Below are 22753 nucleotides of genomic sequence, written 5' to 3' on the forward strand. Positions count from 1 at the left end.
AAACATTTAAATCAAGAGATCCAGTAAAGCTGATTGCCATCCTTAATGTGGGTGGGCCCTATTTAATCAGTTGAAGACCTAAATAGCACAAAAAGGCTGACCGTCCTCTGGTAAGAGGAAATTCTTCCCACCCGCCTGCCTTCAGACTGAGACGCTGATGTTTCTCTTGCCTTCAGACTCAAACTGAAACATGAGCTCTTCCTGCTTTTTAGCCTGCCAGCCTTCAGCCTGGAGCTGTATCAGCGGCCGTGGTGATTCTCAGGTCTTCAGACTCACTCTGGAACAAAACCGTCAGCTCTCCGGGGTCTCCAGCTTGCCGACTCATCCTGCAGGTCTCGAGACTTGCCAAACTCCATAGCTGCACGAAACAATTCCTTATAATAGATCTGTATCTGTGTATCTATCTATATTGATGTATCTGTAGCTATCTCTCCATACGTAGACAGAGATATAGATACAGCCTATTGGTTAGAGAACCCTGACCAACATAGCACGTATAACAGAATCTCATTTTGTTAAAATATCACGACAAGGTAGGTTTAGTTGTGGTGGCTTGATCGCAGTATGTCCGATCCGCTCAGGCCTCCCTGTATCCGTTGCTCTTCCACGGTCCCTTTCACAGCGACACTAGGTACCCATTTAACTTGGTTTTGACCAGTGCGACAGCAGTAAATGTGACGTAAGCAAGGACCTGGAAAGTGTTCGCATGCAGTTTGCCTTTCCGCAGCTCTTGAAACCTGAGGATGCCGTGTGAGCCAGCCCAGGCTAGGCTGCCGGAGTAAGAAGAAGTCACTGCAGAAAGGCCCCAGATGTCCTCCCTGTGCTGGTCAAGGCCAGTCCATCAGTTGACCGTGAGGTCACGTGAGACCTGACTGCCAGAACCGCCCGGCTGAACTCAGTACAAATTGCCGACCTGAAGAATCATGAGCTAAAGAAATGGTTGGTATTTCAAGCTACTAAGTTTGGGAATGGTTTCTTATAAAGCAAACAATAACTAATAAACTATAATAGAAGAAAAAACCCAGAGGTCTGTATTCTAAATTGTCAGTAGCTGTGATTTCTGTATATATCTTTACATTCTGTTAATGAGAATATATTATGTCTGTGAGCATTAAAAAAAAAACCCACATTTTCATTTTGAAAAATTAATTTTTAAAAAATTGTTTTAATGTTTTATTTTTATTTTTGAGAGACAGAAAGAGAGACAGAGTGTGAGCGGGGGAGGGGCAGAGAGCAGGGGAGACACAGAATCCGAAGCAGGCTCCAGGCTCGGAGCTGTCAGCACAGAGCCGGATGCAGGGCTTGAACTCATGAACCGTGAGATCATGACCTGAGCTGAAGTCAGACTGACTGAGCCACCCAGGCTCCCCCAAAAATTAATTCTTTAAAAGTGACCACGGGGCACCTGGGTGGCTCAGTCAGCTGAGCGTCCAACTTCGGCTCGGGTCATGATCTCGCAGTTCGTGGGTTCAAGTCCCACATCAGGCTCTGTGCTGACAGCTCGGAGCCTGGAGCTGCTTCGGATTCTGTGTCTCCCTCTCTCGCTGCTCCTCCCCTGCTCACACTCTGTCTCTCTCTCTCTCAAAAATAAAGATTAAAAAAAATATTTTTAAGTGACCTCTCTCTTCTCAGATTTCTTGTGGTACTTACTGTTTGCACAACCAATACTCCAATTACTAATAAAGTGTTTTGATACCTTTAACTGATCTTTAAGGTTTTCACTGTTATTTGACTACGGGACTAGAACATGCAGTCGTATGTACTTGTGTGTGTGTGTGTGTGCGCGTCTGTGTGTGTATGTATCTTCCACAGGTATTAAACCTATAACTGCCATATAGCACGGGTCATAAACGATTGGCTTTACTTTGATTTCAAGTCAAACTTTTATATTAAGAAGTAAAGCAGAGTGAGAAACGGAATAGCTGCAGGATAGAGAGAGTCCCTGGCAACGTCAATGTGTGAAATTAGTGGCTGCCGGAAAAGCCAATACCAATGTACTTGGTGCCATTTGTACCTGCACATGCCCTGTGCTAAGAGCGGGGGTTCCCTTGGTTACACCAGGATTCCAGGCTTCAACTTCCAATGTCGAGATTAACTCAATTGATTTAAACCATATATATATATATATATATATATATATATATATATATATATACACACACACACACACAAACCAGTAAATTAAACAAATCTTGGAACTTTAGAACACAAATTTCAGGTTCTGTTAGAGAGGTAATCTGGAAAGAGAGTCATTTTTAAAGACGGTACAATAAATAACATGGAAAAAAACTGGGCAAACCAAAAGAAAACCAAGAGTGTAAACGTAAAACAGATCATCCAACTAACTTTCTAGAATTTAGTTTTTAGACAGTATGGCCAAGAGGCCAAAAATTATCCACCTACAACCAAGTTAATAAAGAAAAATAGGGGCGCCTGGGTGGCTCAGTTGGTTAAGCGGCCGACTTCGGCTCAGGTCATGATTTCGTGGTCCGTGAGTTCGAGCCCTGCGTCGGGCTCTGTGCTGACAGCTCAGAGCCTGGAGCCTGTTTCAGATTCTGTGTCTCCCTCTCTCTCTGCCCCTCCCCTGTTCATGCTCTGTGTCTCTCTATCTCAAAAATAAATAAACATTAAAAAAAATTAAAAGAGAAAGAAAGAAAGAAAGAAAGAAAGAAAGAAAGAAAGAAAGAAAGAAAAAAATATAGAAGGCAGGCATCATTCCACTTTCTTTGATTTTCCAAAAAGATTCCATGCACACTTTTAAGAGGAAGGTGATACAGGAAAAAAACCCAAAAAAAAACAGTATGTTAAAAACAAGGCAAGTGGTAGATTAGACACTGAAGCAAGATGGCCACTGCCTTCAGCTGCCAGAGGGTCACCGGCCTACCTTGAGGAGTGCCATTACTCACCATAAAGCTAAGTGGCTCTGACGAGGACACCGGGGCTCTAAAATCTGCTGGCAGCACTAAAATGGGAGTTGGGAAGAATGAGGAGCTGTGTGACCAGGTTTCAAAGAATTTGAGTCATTTAGGTAATTGGGCCAGCAGATGGCTAATGCGGTTCATTTTGCGAGACTGAAATGATTAGTCTGGGAGAGAGAAGCTAATCTAGTAATAATGATCTTCCATTTATGTGGTATTATTTTTTACAAAGCACCTTTCACCACGAGGTTCCCACAAGGCCTCTGTGAAGGCTGTGCGCGGTTGGCTAAGACGTTACAGGTGGAGGGAGAAGCATAGAAGGAGAAGTGTAATCCGCACAACGGTGGCCCAGACGGGAGGAGGGGGCCCTCACAAGAGAAGCAGGGGAGCCCCAGGGTGGTTCACCAAATAGAGATATCTTTTGGGCACTCAGCTGGGAGAACTCAACCGGCAGAATATTTGCACGATTCTGAATGGTGACTCATGAGAGATTAGGGCGTTATTTCCTGGGGGTAAGATCTCAATTCTGCATATACCCGCTTTCAAGGTTTTTCTCTAAGTAAAGGTTTAAAGAGATTAGCTTTATCTTGCTAAAATGATGAAAACACACACACACCAAAAAACCCTCAATTGGTCAAATGAAACTTTTCAGTTTTGCGAAAACTTCACAAGACTGAACAGGTGATTTCGGTGAGAAGTGGTCCCAGGGGAAACAGAGAGAGAACGTTGTTCTATAAATCCCTCCTTCAGAAGAAAACTGCTCTCCTTTCTTTCCCACCCTCTCATCCGCCAGCCCCCTCCCTTCCTGCTCCCATCCTCCTAGCTCTCGGTCAACAGAGGGTGTTGGATGCAACTGGGGGGCAGCGCGGCTGGACGTTCGTGCAGTGAGAGCCAGTTCTCCAGTCCTGCTCATCGCCCCTTCACCAGCCACCTCGAATAAGCAAACAGGAGCCTATGGGACATTTTGAGAGCCTGGATTTTCTATCCGCCTAAAACACATCGATATCACCTACTACAGATCAAGTATGGCTTCGGGTCAGTCGGGAGCAATCAGTCAGCTTACATGGGATGTCAAGCAATCAGAAGCCCAGAGAACAGGGACAATGGAACTTGCCTTGTGTGGCTTCAGAGGCACCTGAGTTCCAAATTCCAAAAGCTCAGCGGTTAAAAACGCAGCGTCTCTTGTTTATATAACCAGGGCAAGTATTTACACTAACCGTCGCTCCCGGGGGCAGATGGGAGAGCATCCAACTGCGTCTCCAAGTCAGACTGCTGTTAGAAGGCGGGATTCTGCGGATCTCCGGGAGCACGGGGCAGGGAGGGATGAGTCCCGGGCCTGGAGGGCTGTGACTCTTGCTCCCATCCACCTGGGCGCCGTCCTATTGCTAGAGGGTCAGATCCGAGTCAGACCTCAGCCCACCTCACAGGGAAGTCACCCTGAAAAGACTGCGAACTGTTAGCATTAGGCTACGAGCAATCTCGGACCGTGTCATGCAGATTCCAGGCCCTCATACTCTACTTCTCCTGCGCCCTTTCTAAACCACGGTCAGCCATTATTACGTGCAGTTGCAGACAGCGTTTTTTTTCTCTTTTTTTCTTTTTTTAACATTTATTTATTTTTGAGAGACAGAGAGAGAGGCAGAGCGTGAGCAGGGGAGGGGCAGAGAGAGAGGGAGACACAGAATCCGAAGCAGGTTCCAGGCTCTGAGCTGTCGGCACAGAGCCCAACGGGGGGCTCAGACTCATGAACCTCGAGATCATGACCTGAGCTGAAGTCAGACGCTCAACCGACTGAGACACCCAGGCGCCCCAACCCCACACATTTGAAAGTGAAAAAAAAATGGTGAAATTAATTTTCTTACTGAGAATGTTAGGTGAGTTTCAGGTCAACAATATAATGATTTGGGATTCGTATATACCGTGACAGCGATCACCAGTGTAAATGTAGTTAACATCACTCACCATGCAGGGTTACAGGTGTTTTCTTTATGATGAGGGCTCTTAAGATCTACTCTCTTGGCAACTTCCAAACATGCAACACGGTGTCATTAAGTAGTCACCATGATGCACCTTCCATTCCATGATTTACTTCATCTTATAACCAGAAGGTTGTATTGCAATTAATTTTCATAATTGTATAAAAACTTTATTAACCCAATATATTCAAAATATCATTACAACATGTAATCAATATTTTTTTAAAATGTTTATTTAGTTATTTCGAGAGACAGGAGAGAATGTGAGCAGGGGAGGGACAGAGAAAGAGGGAGAGAGAGAATCCCAAGCAGGCTCTGTGCTGTCAGTGCAGAGCCGGATGCGGGGCTCAGACTCATGACCGTGAGATCACGACCTGAGCCAAAATCAAGAGTCGACGCATAACCGACGGAGCCGCCCGGGTGCCCCTATAATCAATATTTTTAAGAATTGCTGAGAAGTGTAGTACTTTTTTCTGATTACATCTTTGAAATCCAACGTGTATTTGACACAATTTACACTAGCCACAAGCGGCCAGTGGCTGCCATATTGATCAGAGCAGCTCTAGAGCTTAAATTGGGCCATCGTGTGCTAGAAAAAACATCAGAAGGTCTGTCTTCAAAGTCCCGTGTGACCTGAGGCTCTTCCCTTCTTAAATCATTACGAGTCATAAACGTTTGTGGCTGAGGGTGATTTCTCAACTGGAAAAACATTTCGTCACAGCTCTCGTCTCTTTTCAACTAATGCTAACAAAGAGCCACCTGCTCTCAGAGCCCTCTCACCCTGTCATAAGCCACACTCTCTCTCCTCCTTGTGGCCAAAGGCCTACATCTCCTCCTCTGCTCCATCTTCCATGTCCCTCTCACATTCTGAATAGGCACACCACCTCCAGGCACATCTCACATCTAGTTCTCACCCCTGAACGCCTGTAAACTGAATTGTGATAGCACATTGCTGCAAACCTCCGGCAGCTTTATAACGCCACTCAGTAGCTGCAAGCAAAGCAGTCCAGGCAGGGAAGTCCTCTTAGCCACAGTGCTTCAGCAACACATCCGTGCCCTTTGGCTTTCTCATCTGTCTTGCAGTTTTTGTTGTCGTTGTTGTTTTCACAAACACAGCTACAAAAACTATTGTGAAATGTATACCCTCCTATCCCGCCTATCCTTCTTTAATTACAGGGCCCTAAAAAGTTTTCTGGGTATAAATTTTACTCAAGAAAAACCTCAGAGGATGTTATCCAAGGGATACTCCACCAGAAGAAATCCAAATCTGGCATACATTAGCATCCATGCTGTTCCAGGTTATTTTGGAGTATCTTGGGAATTGCAGACATTTAGCTTAAAGGTCCTTCGTAGGTCCTTTTACAGATGGCAGTTTTATGATGCTTTATGCTATAACAAGAAGCTAATAAATGGGGGTACTTACCCCTTCCCCTCTCATCTGACACCAGAAGAAAGTAGCCACTGGGTTTCTCGGAGCATCCTCACTGTTCTTGGCACGAGATGATGCCAGCAAGTGAAAGTTGCTAAGTGCTGGCTTTTAGAAAGAAAATGAGATGCATGCGTTAGGTCTCAGCGTGACTTAAGGAAAGTGCTAAGTTCAGTATTTTTTAAATATTCTCACCATAGGGACAGGAGGGGTAAAAAAGGTGTCAGAATAATCTATATCCAAAGGCTTTTTAATTGTGACTTGACCGTAGTTTTCATCTGCTGGTTTTATTAAACTCCTGCACACTAGGAAAGAATACACACGTTAGCAGGTATGACCCCTACTGGCATTCTCTACGGGCATTGGGATGGAGGACTGCAGAGTGCAGACCTTTTAAGGCATTATTTAAGGTTCTCCTCAACTGTCCACACCGCACATTGATTTTCTGTCACAGCTCTATGTCTGGAGGGCTGGTACTCGCCATTGATCCACAGAGAGCATTTTTAGTGCATCAAAGAGGTACGGAAGGTGAGACTCCAAGGGAAAGACAAGAACCATGCTTTTAGGGAGGGACATGGCTCAGCAGTGTAAAAGTCACATCAAATATTAAGCTGAACTTGAGATTTTTTTTTAATGTTCTGAAATCTGTTGACATATGAGACTCAATGGGACACAAAAAAGGAAGGGATTATTAGCTCTTCTAATGGAAAAACTCCCCCTAACGGAATGGAGCAAGCTGCAGGAACTGATAAATTGAATTCTGCATTTATCTTTTTGTGGAGGACTTGAGTGTTGTAAATCACAAGCGTCCAGGCTGTGAAGTTCAATCAGTCAAGATGCTATGTTAAGAAGTCAAGGTCAATCCAAGGACAAGCTGGTCAGCTTTGCTCCACTGTCAAGGGTTGTCCCGCGAACTCTAAGATGGATCCGTGCTGTTCTCAGGAGCAGGAAGTAGCTGACTTCATGGGATTTATTACAGTAAAGGGCAAAACTGCTCTGGAGAAAAGAGCTGCCCACTTCCCAGGCCGGAACGCCAAAACCCATGGAAATTCTATGCATCCAAAGGGTTAGATGCAGGCTCGCTATATTAGTCAGATCAGGCCACCATAACACAATGCCACAGACTGGGTGGCTTAACAGCAGAAATCTGTCACCATTTCAGAGGCCACAAGTCCAAGATCAGAGTGCCAGCATGGTAGGGTTTTGGTAAAATACCTATTCCTGGCAAAGAGGGATTTGTTTACCATATGTTCACCTGGCCTTTCCTTGGTGGGTGTGTTTATGGGGAAAGAGAGATGGCTGATGGCTCTTCCACTCCTTATAAAACCACCAATCCTCTCAGCATTAAGACCCCACATTTCAGCTCATTTAATTTCAATTACCTCCTAACTGATGCATGTGCTATCTCCAAATGCAGTCACATTGGGGGTTAGGGCTTCAGCATATGAATTGGTGGGTGGGGGCAGGGAAACACAATTCAGTCCAGAGATCTTCCCTTCCTTATACAGCCTTCTCTCACCTCCCTAAATGGACACAGACTTCACTTAAAAAAAAAAAAAAAAAAAAAAAAAAAAAAAAAAGAAAGGAAAGGAAAGGAAAGGAAAGGAAAGGAAAGGAAAGGAAAGAAAAAAGAAAGAGGATATCTTTTCTTCTTTGAGTGAGATGTTTAGACACCTTTTACCCAAACTTTTTTCTGGATACTAATAGAGTTGCATGTGTACGTGAGTAATGAAAAGATAATCCACTTATACCTAAGCGGATAACTAACTCAACTCATGAAGGTTGTGAAGACAAAAATCAAGGCTAAAGGAAGACCATTATGAATCTAAAACGTGAGTTTCCAATATCATGACTTACATAGTTCCTGGTACTAAATAGACCCTCACTGTTGAAAGAAAGAATGAATGAATATTTTTCTAATAACGGAAGAAGACTAATATTAATTGAAATCAAAGCCAGAAATGGCCTCATTCATCAATGCTTATTCAAGACTAAAGTTGACCTAAAATGAGTTTTCTTTTAAAATCGGGATTTCAGAATATAAAACTGTAGCATTTCAAATACGGATAATTACATTTCTTATCAAATGCACTGGTTCTTGTAAAATAATTCAGTTTAATATATATCCAGCTTAATTAAAATTTATAAGTGGTTGTGGACCAAACCAAGTGTATCTTAATTAAATCTGAACATGGCTCACAGATGTTAAGGTTGACCCCAATTTTAATAGAGGAGAAGGAAATACAATCATTAGGGACTTGGCTGAGTAATTTTGGTCAGGTGGAAAGCAAGATGAATGGGAGGCCAAGACAGTCTCTTCTTTTTTTTTTTTAAAGTATATTTATTTATTTGAAAGAGAGAGCACATGAGCAAAAGCAGGGGAGGGGCAGAAAGAGACTGAGAGAGAGAGAGAATCCCAAGCAGGCTCTGCACTGTCAGTGTAGAGCCCAATGCAGGGCTCGAACTCTGAACCGCGAGATCACGACCTGACCTGAAATGAAGAGTCGGACGCTTAACCAACTAAGCCACCCCGGTGCCTCGACAGTCCCTTCTACTTAAGGCTGGAAAGTAAATGACCCGCTAGCTAGAACATACAGAAAGATGGCATAACCTGCCCAGCCAGCCACTGAAATGGAAGTAGGCAGCTATAGGGTGAACATTGAAGTCAATCATCAAGTAACCAACCCACATGTGATAAGGGAGGAGGGGGACTTGCTCTGGAAACTCACACATCCTAGAATTTTCCAGTCAGTTCTGCCACTGTTCAAACTAATCAGGAATGGAGACAGAGAAGGAGACAGAGCCAGGCCAACACTGAAGACTGAGGGTCCACACCAATAAGATTACCGGATAAAATAGAGAGTGCCCAGTTTGCTTAGAATTTCAGATGAACAATGAATAATTCTTTGCATACTTATGGTACGTCCCATGCAATAGACATCCTGTATTTTTTTTTTTCCGCTGAATTTGGCAACCCTCTCTGCACGAACCATCTCAGAGCTGTAACAAAAAGCTTGTCAAGGACTTTCCTGTGATTCCAATATAAACCACAATATTGGTTGACCAGCCATCTGAAATGGTAACCGCACACCTGAATCACGCTGTTGCCAGCCCTTGGAGGGGGCAGGGAGAGACAGGCTGCATTTTAACATTCTTGTCTTTCCAATCTGCCTGGTCCTGGTCGGGAGTCCTTCTTTTTAATGTATCTCCCTGAGAGCAGCCCAGACCCGGAGGAACATGACAGTCAGAGGGAACTACGCTGGTCAGAAAATCAATCTAGAAGCATTTATTTCAGGTCTCTTTTGTAAACAAGGCTATGCTGGTGATCACATCTGAAACAAAAACAGACAGCACTTACCCGCTCCAGGAAAGACCCTGGGCAGGTAGAGAAACTAAGGCCCTACACGGAGAAGGAGGTGGTCTTCCCAAGGTTTAGGTGGCTCTTAACTGGCAAAGCTAAGAGTGTTAAACTACTCAATTATCCTTCCACAAGCTTTTCAGCACGTAATAAAGTTTATAAATGTTACAGCCCCTCTGAAAAAAAATTAATCCTTTCCAATGTGGATGCTCAGGAAAGATTGACATGGGTTAAAACATATTCATTTATTCACTGATTTCATTCACCAATATTTTTTGTTATGAGTTCTGTGCCCAGCACCGTTGCAGATGCTGAGCCCACGGATGCAATGCCTGACTGTAAACAGACTGACCCGACGCTCCCCGCACTCTTTCCTGTCTCTGCTGGGCACGGCCAGACTACATTTCCCAGCCTGCCTTGCAGCTCTGCGGCCCTGTGACTGAGCAGTAGCCAGTGGAATGGGGGCAGGAAGTGACGACGGGTGTTCCCAGCCCAGGTCCATTGAAAATCTTCCGCGTGAAATCCTCCATCTGTCTCCCTCCCCTGGCTGCCAGATGGAGGCAGAGGATCCCACAGCGAGCCCCAGCAAAGGAAGGAGGAGACCCCAAATGGGCACCTGGAAGGCTTGTACCCCAAAGAGTCACATGGAACAGACATTTGGAAAAAGTGAATAATCTTGCACTGTGCGAAATCACAGAGGTGTAGAAGTTACTTGTTACAACAGTGAACTACCCTGATGCACTGCCTTGGTAGGATTTACAAGGGAAGTCAGGTAATAGACCAATACACAAATGAAAACAGATATGATTACAAGTTAATTACGACCTGTGAGTGTTCTTCAGGAACAACCAGAGTGCAGCAATGAAGCATAACAGATGAGCAAGGAGGCTGCTTTGGACATGGCTAGTAATGAGCCAATTAGAATAAGGATGGCAAGAGGAACATTGGGTGCTTATGGAGCATTCCCTCCATGGCAGGCCTTGGGATAAGCACTTTATCCACTTAAACTCATCTGCTCTCATGACAAGCCTACAAGGTGGGGATTATCAGTATCTTCATTTTACAGACAAAAATAAGGATGCTTGGGGCCAGCATATATTCTGATTGGTTGAAGTCTATGCTATAGCAGTTATTAAGTCATTTTAATGCTGGCCCTAGGTTAGGGGATGATGGGTGGGTGTAATTTTGGGTAGAGCAGGGGCTGATTTTGCCAACTAAGGGGAGATTTCGCCAACTAAGAGACCTTTGACAACGTCTGGAGCCATTTTTAGTTGTCAAACTTGGCGTGGGGGGATGCTACTGACGTCTACTTGGAAGAAGCCAGGAACACTACTAAACACTCTACAATACATACGTCAGACCCCCACGACAAAGAATTATGCAGTCCCAAGTGTCAGCAGGGCCAAGGTTGAGAAGTCCTGAGGGACGGAGAAGAGTGTGCGCAATGCTCCTAGGGCAGGAGAGTCCCAGCACAGCCAGTGGTAAGTGTACATGAGACAGAGGAGAACAAGTTAGCAAGCTGGGCAGAGGGGAACAAGAGTACCCTGTAAGTGATGGCGGGAGCTGGGATTTTACCTTATAGAGGATAGAACAGAAAAGGGGTCAGAGTCATAACGCTGCTATGGTGGTCCGGGTGAGATGTCAAGAAAGTTGGAATAGGGGCGCCTGGGTGGCTCAGTCGGTTGAGCGACCGACTTGGGCTCAGGTCATGATCTCACGGTTTGTGAGTTCGAGCCTGGTGTCGGGCTCTGTGCTGACAGCTCAGAGGCTGGAGCCTGCTTCGGATTCTGTGTCTCCCTCTCTCTCTGCCCCTCCCCAACTCATTCTCATTCTCATTCTCTCTCTCAAAAATAAACATTTAAACAAAAAAAGAATTTTGGAACAAAGAGAAGTGGAGAGGTGGAGAAAAGCAAATGTACCCTTGTGGGGGATATGGGATATGGCAGGATATATGGATGGTTTGCACAGGGAGGGGGATGGGGAAGCAGCCTCGGTGGGCAGCTGGCTGGTGGGGGTGTCATTTACTGATTATGGAAAGGAAGGACGACATGACAACTCTGAGACCAGACTGTGAGCCAACAGACCAGATGTATCAGAGGCAGGGCTCTCAGGTTCACATCACATCGTTTGGGCTAGAGACTGATGTGTGGAGGTCAGGAGAACACATCTGACCTCTCAAGGGCAGAGAGAGTAGGGAGATGAAAAGTGAGCCGTAGGGCCCTCGAACAGTTGCAGTTGGGGAGAATCAGAGGAACAAGAGATGGGAAAAGGAAAGACGCCAGATCAGAAGAAATCCTGAAGTGTGAGAGAGGGTCTTCCAGAAAAAGAGTCATCCTCTGTTCCAATTCGAGTGAGAAACAGAATGAAACGGAATGTGGAGACCACCGGTGAACTTGAAGAGAGCCAGTCAAAACAGAAGTGGGTGAAAACCAGAGGAGAAGGTTCTGCCATCGTAAACAAACGGAGACAGCGTGTGTATACAATTCTTACGAGATCGCGGATGTCTGCTGCGAAACGGGGCAGAATGATGGGGCGCTAACTGCAGCAGGAGAGGGTCAAAGAAGACTTAAGTGGATCAGAAAAAACCACAGCCTGTTTGTGTGCTGTGAAAAATATGCTGGCGGAGAGAAACTGAAGTCGCAGGAAGGAAGGAAGGAAAGGAACACGAAGTGAGTTAAATCCTTGAGAAAACAGCAGGAATGGTGGCCTCTGGACAACAGAGGCCTAGGGACGGAGAAAGGACAAGGACTCCCAGGGCTGGTAGGCCTCTAGATTTGATGGTGCTAAATTAAGATGCTTCCACCTAGGGGCAGTCGGTTAAGCATCCGACTTCAGCTCAGGTCATGATCTCATGGTCTGTAAGTTGGAGCCCTGCATTGGGCTCTGTGCTGACAGCTCGGAGCCTGGAGCCTGCTTTGGATTCTGTGTCTCCCTCTCTCTCTGCCCCTCCCCTGCTCATGCTCTGTCTCTCTCTGTCTCAAAAATAAATAGAAACATTACAAAATTAAATTAAATTAAATTAAAAAAAGATGCTTCCATCTAATTCCTTCTATTTCCATCTAGTTAGCTGATGACCTGGCTGTGGAAGGGATGGGAAGGAAGAGAGGCTTGGAGATTTAAGGAGAAGAATTGAGGCATGAAATAGTTATCCCAGAGAATGGAGAGCAGATATTCCATGGCGGGAAAAAAAAAAAAAAGAGAAAGATTTGGTGGGCAGTCTTGGGAAGTCACTGGAAGTTTGAAACCATGATCATGAAGTGAATTGAATCAGCTGGGTTGTCCGAAATTCTACAGCAACACCTGACAGGTCAGATGCAGACGTAGCCAGAGAAAACGCTGTGTGTTTCTGAGATTGGAGCGTGATCAATATAGCGGACTCCCCAGTGCGCCCCCAAGCCTTTGGACCCAGTCCCTTGCTATCTGGACCACAGACCTCGCTTTCTGCTCCCATCCTCTCCAGTCCCCCCGGTTGCAACTGCACCAAGCACTGAATCTTTATCCAGCAGGGTGACAGCATAGTCTGGCTCTTTCTCCATGTCCCCCAGCTCCATTTTTTTTTTTTTTTTTTTTGGTATAAACTTTATAAATCTATACACGGGGACTCACTTAGCTTTTGATAGGCAAAGACAAGTCATTGACTTTCAAACACCTCTTTCTCTTTCAAAAGGCCCAATTCTTGCAAATCAATAGCCTTAAATCACAAGACTATTGTCTCTTCATAAATTCTAAAAGCCGTCTAAGACACTCAAGCAGTAAGATAGGCGCAGTGTTCGCTGCCCTTGGCTTTCATGACAAAAGAAGGAGGAAGTCCCCACCCCGTGGAAACCTGACAGCAAGGAAAAGTAGGTGTGAAAAGCACCAAAAGGTGTGTGTCTGGAGGTATACTACGCTGGTGAATAAATCAAAACTGCTATTTTCCCGTAACAGTAGTTGAATGGTTCGTGCACAAATATGTTTATTATATGTTGGGGCGCCTGCAGGGCTCAGCTGGTTAAGTGTCCGACTTCAGCTCAAGTCATGGTCTCACGGTTCATGGGTTTGAGCCCCACATTGGGCTCTGCGCTGAAGCCTGCTTCAGATTCTGTGTCTCCTTTCTCTCTCTCTGCCCCTCCCCTGCTCGCTGTTTCTGTCTCTGTCTCTCTCTCTCTCTCAAAAATAAATAAACATTTAAAAAAACATACGTTATGTGCTTATACAATGGTTGGTCCCAGTTGTGAATGTATGTGCATGTGTGTGTTTGCTTAGAAACGAAGGCAGGACTGCCTCTGGAGTGTAGATGAGCGGGCAGTAGGATCCTGAGTAATATATGGATTTCTGAACTCTTCAAACATTCTGCCCTTGACATGTATTGTAGTTACCGTTAGAAAGAAATCGTAGATATACTTTTTAAAAAGAATGATCAAAGTAAAATAAAATTGTTGAAACGGGGCTTTTGCGTGTGTTGGCATTCTGAATCACACTTCTGTCACAGCGGAGAAAACCAACGCCAAGGGAGCTGCCAGCAAGTGTAGAGGGTCAGGGACAAACCAGGTCTGCACCCTCCTTCGTGTTGTCTCCAGGGCTCAGGGCACGTGGCAGAAAGCACCTAGCGAATCTCTAGGTCGCCGTGACGCTTTCCAGTCCAAGCGTGGATTCCTGAGGATATCGCCAGCCCGGGGCTTCCGCGCCTTCTTCTCCAGGCTCCAGTTCCAGAGGAGGTGAGTTTCCAAAAGCAAGACACTTTAAAAATCCTACCGTGCCACCAGAGGCCCTGGTCAAGTCTCAGAGCTGGATTCATTCTGAACCACCCCCCAAGTCTGAGAACTGCCTGGTGTGGTAGCTGAATAATGACCCCCAAGATGTCCACATACCAGTCCCCAGGCCGTGTGAATACATTGCCTTCTATGTCAAAAGAACCCTGCAGACGTGTCTGCAGATCTTGAGACGGAGGGACGATCCTGGGTTATCCAGGTGGGCCCAGGCTTGTAAACAGATCGGAGGTAGCCAAGGAATGAATGGCCTTAGAAGCTGGAAGCACCAAGGACAGGTTATGCCCTGGAGCCTCGAGCAGGAACCAGCCCTGTCGACATCTTGATTTTAGCCAGCTGAGACGCCTTTCAGATTTCTGTAATCCCTGGAACTGTAACAGGATAAATATGTGCTGTTTTGAACCACTAAGTTTGTGGCAATTTGCTATAGCAGCCAAAGGGGGGGGAAAGATACCTGACACAAAGCCAGAGAGAGGCCCCACCCCTCCATGCCCCCTGTCCCGATGGGATAATGGCTAGAGTCTTCAGCAAGCTCTTGCCTGTTACGGCGCTGCAGGGCTGCTCGGGGTTCATGGCCATTCACACATGTGCCTGCAGGGTCTGGATCAACAGAGGGCACTGAGCAAGGAGTACAGACCCTGTCTTCCTTTTGATTGTACTCGCTTCTGGAGCAGGAAGTGCTGAAAGCCTATCCTCGTTATCAAGAGGTCAAGCGTAAGTTCTGTTGGTGACAAGATTTGGCAATTTGTGGCTACTATCTTCTCAATCAGGGGGCAGCGACTGAAATTCAAAAGGCAGTTGCACAAAAGGCATCACGGGAGCCCGGTGACTCCGGGCTTGGGTCTTACAGGCTGCCGTCCCACCCTGGCCTCCTTCCTAATGACCCATCCGGTGTCGTGTAGGGCATCCTTTAAATAGCTTGCATTTCCAGCTTTTCATCTGTAAGATCAGGATTAATTATGCCTTCTCTCCAGGGATGCTATAAAACCTTAAATAAAGTCTGTGCTAATTTTCACACCATGATCAGCCAATGATGTGAGCACAACCTGACCGATGAGGGCTCCCAACACCTCTCAGGTGAGAGAGTGGTGCATTGTCACCTAATTTGTGACACCTCGCCAGGGGTGGAGCAGAGGATGGGAAAGCTGGACTGTTCTGGGCAAGAGAGAACCTACAGTCGCTGGCTGGCTGGCTCCCCTCCCCACCATACTCAGCTGCGATGTCTTCACGTTTAGCTAAAAGAATATTTCTTAAAGTGAAATGCGGGTAGAAGCCCAACACCCAACAAGTAAAAGCCATGAATGTGGGGTTATTTGGGTTGGCGTGAGACACAGATCTCAGCGCCTGGCTGGTCCCCTCTGGCTGCCCCAGACTCTCAGAAAAACCTTCATAAGGCTCAGGGGAGCTGATCGACAAAAGCCCCGTCCCCGTCTGTTCACAGGGAGGTGAGAGCCAGGGGTCCCACCGACTCCAGAATGTTTTTAATGACAACAGAGACCTTTCATGTGAAAAAACAGAGCCTTAGAATTATTGTCTCATTGGGCAAATGTCAGACTAGTACCGGAGCGTGAATTATGGAGCAAAGGGAGCCACAAGCATCCGATAAATTGACGCCTTGTTTCACGTCACCCCCGTCACCTGACTTGCGGCCCCGCGCTCTCTACATCAAACCACATGGCCCCTCACGCCTTCTCACACTACAGCGTGTTTTCTCCTCTCTGCATCCCTGATTTGCCACTTCTAGAGCTTAACCCCTCTGGCTTTCCTTCCACTCTTCTCACACCCAGCTTTCGTGCAGTCCTGTGCGCCTTAAAGACCCGTCTTTCTCCTGTGTGCCTTCCAGTCGGCTTCCCCATAAATACAGGGTAGTAGGAAATAAATGATGGTATATCCCAAGCACAGCGCCATGTGTTAACTAAGGAAAGGTCAGAGGAAAAGAAATCTGAAAAATAACACGACTTATAAAATGCATGGGTTGCATACACAAGTAGCTTTTAACAAGCGCAGATCTTGAGTGGGGTCCTGAATGGTTTCTGGGGGTGCGTCCTGGCACCTTGTCATAGCTCTTATTGTTCTCTTTCTGCTCCCGGGTGGTGCCGCTACCACTCGGCCCTTGGCTCACTACACCTCCCCCTTGGGTCCTCCACCGCCACCCTGTTCTACCAGCACGACAGGGCTCTTTCCCAGCGGCAGGTAGACATTAAGGTGCGGAAGGAGACGTGAAAGGCAGAACGACACCCAGCGGAGAATGTCTGCCTGGTACGGTCAGAAGAATAGCAAACGCATGTGGAAATAGATGAAAACCAGTCAAATGGGAAAAGCAAAGTCTGTTTATCCCGAACTTGCTAGAGCAAGGGAGTTGGCCGCCGTCACTCGAGCTTCGGCAGAGACTCAAAGGCAGGCAGAGGGGCAGCAAAGCTTCACAGGGGAAACCAGGGGCGGCTCCAGTGTGCCCTGATGGGAGGCTGTGGGCACGGGGGAGCTGGGGACGGGCTCAGTGGAAGGCGGGCATCCTATGTGATTGGTCAAAGGTCCACATGGGGCTTCTCCGATTAGACCTAAGTCAGGGTGAGAACAAAAGTTAGGGGAGGTGCCAGTTATTAATCAAGTCCTGGCCATTTCGGGCCGACTATTGATGGGATTATTGCTTGGTTTCCTGGATTACTACTAGAGATAGTGGTCTGACTTACAGCAGGCTGGCTTCCTGGGCTGGTATGGGGATACTGGGTTGGTTGCCTGGGCAGGTTGCTACAGGTTGTGGGTCAGAGTTCTATTTATATATATATATATATATATATATATGGTCTGGCCAGCGTCCACTGTGTATTCAGTCCCCCAGGCAAGCAAAACAAGCAGTCATATATACGCTGTCCACATCTGCCTCCAGGGGACAGGAGAGTGCAACGGGTTGACTGATGGCCCCTCCAGAAGTATGTCCGTATTCTAATCCTGAGTATCCATTTGGAAAAGAAGATCTTTACAGGTGTGATTAAGTTAAGGGTCTGGAGAGGAGATCATCCTAGATTACCCAGGTGGGCTCTTCATTCAACGACAGTGTCCCTAAAGGAGACAGATGAGGAGGAGACCAAGAGAGGAGGAACAGACCATGTGAAGACGGAGGCAGGGACTGGAGGGACACAGCCACAAGCCAAGGAACTTCTGGAGCCACCAAAACCTGGAAGAGGTGAGGAGAGATCCTCTCCTACAGCTATCAAGGGGCGTGGCCCTACTGACACATTGATCTTGTACTTTTGGCCTCCAGCACTGGGAGAGAATAAATTTATGCTGTTTTCAGGGACAGAATTCATGGTGGGTTATTACAGCAGAGGGGTTCCAGGACGCACGGGCATCATAACCCCCTTCCTCCAGGTCTGCTTCGCCTAAGGAGGAGACACAAGAAAAAAGGATGTTCCCCATATCAAATACCCAAAATATGCAAAAGAAAACTGAAACATTCAAAATTTGGGTATTCCAAAATAACTTTACATTTCATACAAAGAAAAATATCCAGATTTTTATTTCTTTGGCTTTTTATAAATATAGGCTCTCTTTGGTATGTGGTCAACAGTCCCTCGAGGGTGTATCTGTGGCTATTTACTTAAAAATGCACAGCAGCTAATACCATTTATACGTAGGTGATTAATAATAAACTTATTGAAAGAGCTTATTCACAACACCAGGGTAATATGCATGACAGGGACATTCATAACAGGGCATAACGGGCCAGAACATGTTACCTGAGAAACTAACTCATATTAGCGTATTTAAGACTGGGCAAATTACCATCTTCGTACGTTCTCCCACCCCCCGGAGTTTCTCTCTCCCCTCTTCCTCGTCCTGCATCCTGGTCACTTCTGAGTTAGCCTTAGTATTTTAGAAGCAAGAAAACGTGTCTATGTTGCATTTATTTCCAAGTTAAAACCCCCAACCCTTCAAATTCTGGATTGATCGCCACTTTTCCCCATGCAACACCCTTGTCATCTTAATCCTTTGTCCCTGATTAACTCTAGTAGCGTCTTTGTTTTCAAGCAATAGTGTCTAGAGATGTGATTAGCACGTATAACAAATGCTCTCGGGAATTCACAGCAAGCCCCTCTCCACTCAGCATTCAGTTGCCACCACCTTGTGCCCACGGAGGATTGTACACTGTCCCCGAACACAGCCCCAGGAGCCGGTGGGCAAATTCATATCCACACAGAGGCAAACATTTTAGAGAATCCATTGGTATATTCAAGTGTGGGTGACTCATGTATTCAGCTCTCGCAAGATGTTGGCCTCTGCTGCCTACACGGTATTCCCGGATAGGACCCTGCGCACTGGCTGTCGGGACATCAGGCCCCTTCTGGCACTATTTTAGCATCTTCCTTTTCTCCTCTTTGCAGAAGGAAGAAGAAAGGATTGGTTCAAACATAAAGGGACACTCCATTTCAGCAGACCTACTTTCATAAATGAAAGCGAAGGACCCAGTCATCAGCAAACGGACTTGGAAAGTCTCCAGCCCCCCAAATCAAATGTCAGACGTGTGTCACAAACCTTTAAAATGTGCATTTCCTAGAACTGCACTTCTAGACATCGATCCTAAGGAAATACCAGAGAAAAGCAGAAGGACATATGTCAAGGATATTAATTGCATTGGTGTTTACTGTAGCAAAAAGAAAAAAGAAATCGGAAAGCAACCTAAATGCCCAGCCATAGATGATCAGTAAATACATTATGATACAGCTTTTTAATGGAAAACCATGGGAGTCATTAAAATGAGGCTAAAGGAATACATCCACGGACACGGAAAATGTTTATCCCATATTTTAAGTGAAAGATTGCTTTAATGTCCTCTTCCTGCTGTAACAAATGACTGCAACCTTCGTGATTTAAAACAACAAAGACAAATGTATCATCTTGCAGTTCTGGAGGCTGGACACCACCTGTATTCCTTGGCTCGTGGTCCCTCCCTCCAGCTTCGAAACCAGGCAGGTAGCATCTTCAAATCTCTCTCTTTGACCTCTGCTTCTGTCATCACACTTCCTCTGACTCTGACCTTCCTGCCTCCCTCTTATAAGGACCCCTGTGATTGCACTGGACCCACCCGGATAATCTAGGATAACCTTCCATCGCAAAATCCTTAACTAAATCACATCTAGAAAGTTCCTTTTGTCGGATAGGATAACATTCATAAATTCCTGGGATTAGACATGGACCTCTTTGGGGGACCGATATTCTTCCTGCCCCAAAAGATCAAACTGCAAAATAATAATATACGTAGGTAAATGTGATTCCAATTCTGCTTTTGACATAAATTATATAAGCATTAGGCACTGAGAGATTTTAGCAAGAGAATGATAGGAGACGTAGGGTTTACATGTGCACGCACAAACTCATGCACACACATGGTTAAAATGTGCATTCCCTAGAGCCCGCCCACACCCTCAATTCCCCAAAGCCCCTTGTGATCTGACTTTCCACCTCGTGAGCACACTGGCTCTTTCCTGCTCCTTCCATGTCCTTCCAGCAGCCCCAGGTTCAGGCAGCTCCCACCGCCTAGAGTAAAACCTGAGAAATTTCCTCAGGTCTTCATGGGACAGGTAGCCCCTTCCTGGGATCTTCTACCTGGAGACACAGGCTGCTCTGCTCTCGTGTCCTACAAAACCACCTGAGGGGTCTGACTCTGATGGCACTTACCTTAGGAAGGCAGGGCACTGGGGCTCCCTTTTCAGGGGTCCACCTACATCTGTGCCCCACTGCTTCCCCACGACAGTGGTCCTGGCCCTAAAGGAAGGGAAATCTGCTGGGATCGCTGCCCTAAATCTTCTCTCTTATTGTCCCGACACCAATTCTCCGACACCAGCCGGATCTCTTGCCATTCAGCTCAACTCCCAGAGCTGGGGCAGACTCCATGGGTTAAGGGCAAAGATTTGCATAAGACCACCCCCACTTCAGATGGCAAGTGTATGTTTCAGGGCTGCCCACGCTGACTGGCTACAAATTCGGAGGATCCCGTGACCCCCTCAGGTTCAAGAACTTGCAAAAACAAGTCAAGGAGCTCACGGAGAGCACTGCACTTACTATTAAGGTTTTACTAAAGGACATAACTCAGAAACACCCAGATGTCAGGGATGCAGGGGACAATAACTGGCCGGGGGTGGGTCACAGATGTAAAGTTCCCATGACCTCTCCCAGGGAGTCAGGGCATGCCATCGCCACACCATACCAATATGTGGGTCTTACTGGGATCTTATTACAACTCTGGCCATGTGCAGAGCTATGTCTAGCCCCTCTCCTCTCCCAGACCCCAGGTCTTTCAGGCGTGGCCCAGCCTAATCTTATATCAAGGGCCCACCCACCTTGAGTCACCTCATTAGCATAAACTCAAGTGTGGTTGGAAAGGGCTCATTGCCAATAACAAAAGACACTCTCATCATGCAGGAAATTCCAAAGGCTTTGAACTCTTATACTAAGAACTGGCCATAAAGACCAGATATATTCTTTACTGTGCCAAACTCAGTTTTCACAACTCACAAGCCAGAAAGGGACCCTGCCTGCTTTTCTCTACTCTCTGCTCGTTAACACCCATTTCCTTAGGGAGTGATTGCAGCGTGGCAGAGATGTACCAAAAGGACCATGGATGACTGAAGAGTAGAAATGCACTGGGCTAACATTCACTCACATGGCACTGCCACGCAAGCTGTATATATATATATATTCCTCGTTCCTGAGCTTTCTAGCTCGTAGGACAGCTCCCCCTGCCACAGTAACCACACATCCCAAATGTCCATTTATTTCTCTATTCAACAGGAAATCAAGGTAGTGAGTCCAAGCAGAGCTCTGGTGTAGAGGAAACATAGCAGCAGACACCGTACCTGCCCCCAGGGAGCTTACAGTTTAGCTGGTGAGAGAGACACCAAACAACTAGTTAAACAATGATTTGATCGCAATGATGCACAAAGGAAAAGTACTGGGTGCTTCTGGGCAGACGGCCAGGAGATGCAGCTCAGACTGCTGCACCGGGAAAGGCTAGTTTGGGCAGCTGCCGTCACCTTGGGAGCTGACACACGAGTAGGTGTCAGCATGGAAAAAGTCTGGAAGGTAGAAGCAGGAGGAGCACGATCCAAGCAGAGGAAATGTGCATGCAAGCTCTGAGTTGGAAGGCCTCAGTTCAAGAAACTGAAGCAAGGGTAGCATGGAGCGCAGAGAATGAGAAGCATGGAGCACAGAGAGAGAAGAAGCTACAGGAGCAAACGGGCAAGTAATGGAGGCCCCATGGGTCATAGTGAGGATGGGGTTAGATCTTCACAGCAATGGGGAGCCATCGAGTGGTTTACACAGGGGGACAACATGGTCAAATGGGTTTTAAAAACCCAACTCTGTTGCAGGGTCAAGAAGAAGTTGAAGGGAGAGAAGGGGAGCTTGTGGAGGCAAAGAGGCCAATTTGACTGCTGTTTCTAAGACCCACAGAAGATAAGATTGTGGCTTCACCCAAAATGGTGGTGAGAGTAGAGACAAGTGGATGGTTCTGGGAGGAAACACTTTTCTTCTGGCTGGTCTATGAATTACGTCGACATGAGACAGATCAACAGGGAAAAAAATCAACTTTAATTATGCACTCCACATAAACATGAGAGAGTCCAAAGACAGGCAAAATGAGGTATGTGTGTCATCCTGAACTAAGGAGAAGGGGGGGGCAGGGGTCCGGAACTTCAAAGGGAAGGAAGACAATTCACAGGAAAATGAAAAAGAGTGAATGTTTGGTAAGCAAACATTTGCTAGGCCATACAGAGCAATGGGACATAGACTTTGATCAAACAGGCCTCAGCTAAGTTCCTCCTTGTCTACCACCCTGGTTCACGTTATAATGTAATTATCTATGTGGTAGCTCTCTTCCTGGAGCAGGTCCTCTATTTAAATTCTTTTAGGCAGTCAAGGGGAAGGTCAAAGCTTCTTTGTGCCTTGATTGTTTCAGATCAAAATCATCTGTGTGCCAACATGGCACATATTGGGGCAATTCTCATTCTGAACCCCTAGGATGGTTATTAGGAAATATAATCAGTAGGACTTAGCCATTGATTGGATACAAAAATTCTGCAAGAAGAAGGTATAAAGGATGATGCCTGATGTTCTGGCTTGAGCTACCTGGTGGTGCTCTCACTTAGTAAACAATGGTGAAGGATCCAATTAGGGAACGAGTAGGGGGAAATGGAGGATCAGGACAGAGCAAGAGTTTATCTTCACCAATACAGTCCTGATTTCAAATATTCGATTCTCTTGTCTTCATAAACTCAACATCTCTCAGAAAAATCTGCTATTTTTCTAATGAAGCCACATTTCCAGATTTC

The 22753-nt window shown here is 46.2% G+C and overlaps 1 long non-coding RNA gene across 2 annotated transcripts in view; it reads right to left on the reverse strand.

Moving 5' to 3' along the window:
* Positions 1-22753, reverse strand: part of LOC109267817 (uncharacterized) — a 36547-nt gene continuing 13794 nt past the window's right edge. Inside the window, exons 1-3 of one of the 2 annotated variants that reach the window (XR_008423659.1) lie at positions 6516-11184; positions 6318-6428; positions 1-358 (exon numbers count right to left, since the gene is read on the reverse strand). This is a non-coding gene — a long non-coding RNA (uncharacterized LOC109267817). Of the gene's footprint in view, positions 359-6317; positions 6429-6515; positions 11185-22753 lie in introns of those variants that run through there. The other variant, XR_002080290.2, reaches the window with a different exon arrangement.

Source organism: Panthera pardus, unplaced genomic scaffold (assembly GCF_024362965.1).
Source record: "Panthera pardus isolate Hobbes unplaced genomic scaffold, ASM2436296v1 HiC_scaffold_2, whole genome shotgun sequence".
Classification (NCBI taxonomy): domain Eukaryota; kingdom Metazoa; phylum Chordata; class Mammalia; order Carnivora; family Felidae; genus Panthera; species Panthera pardus.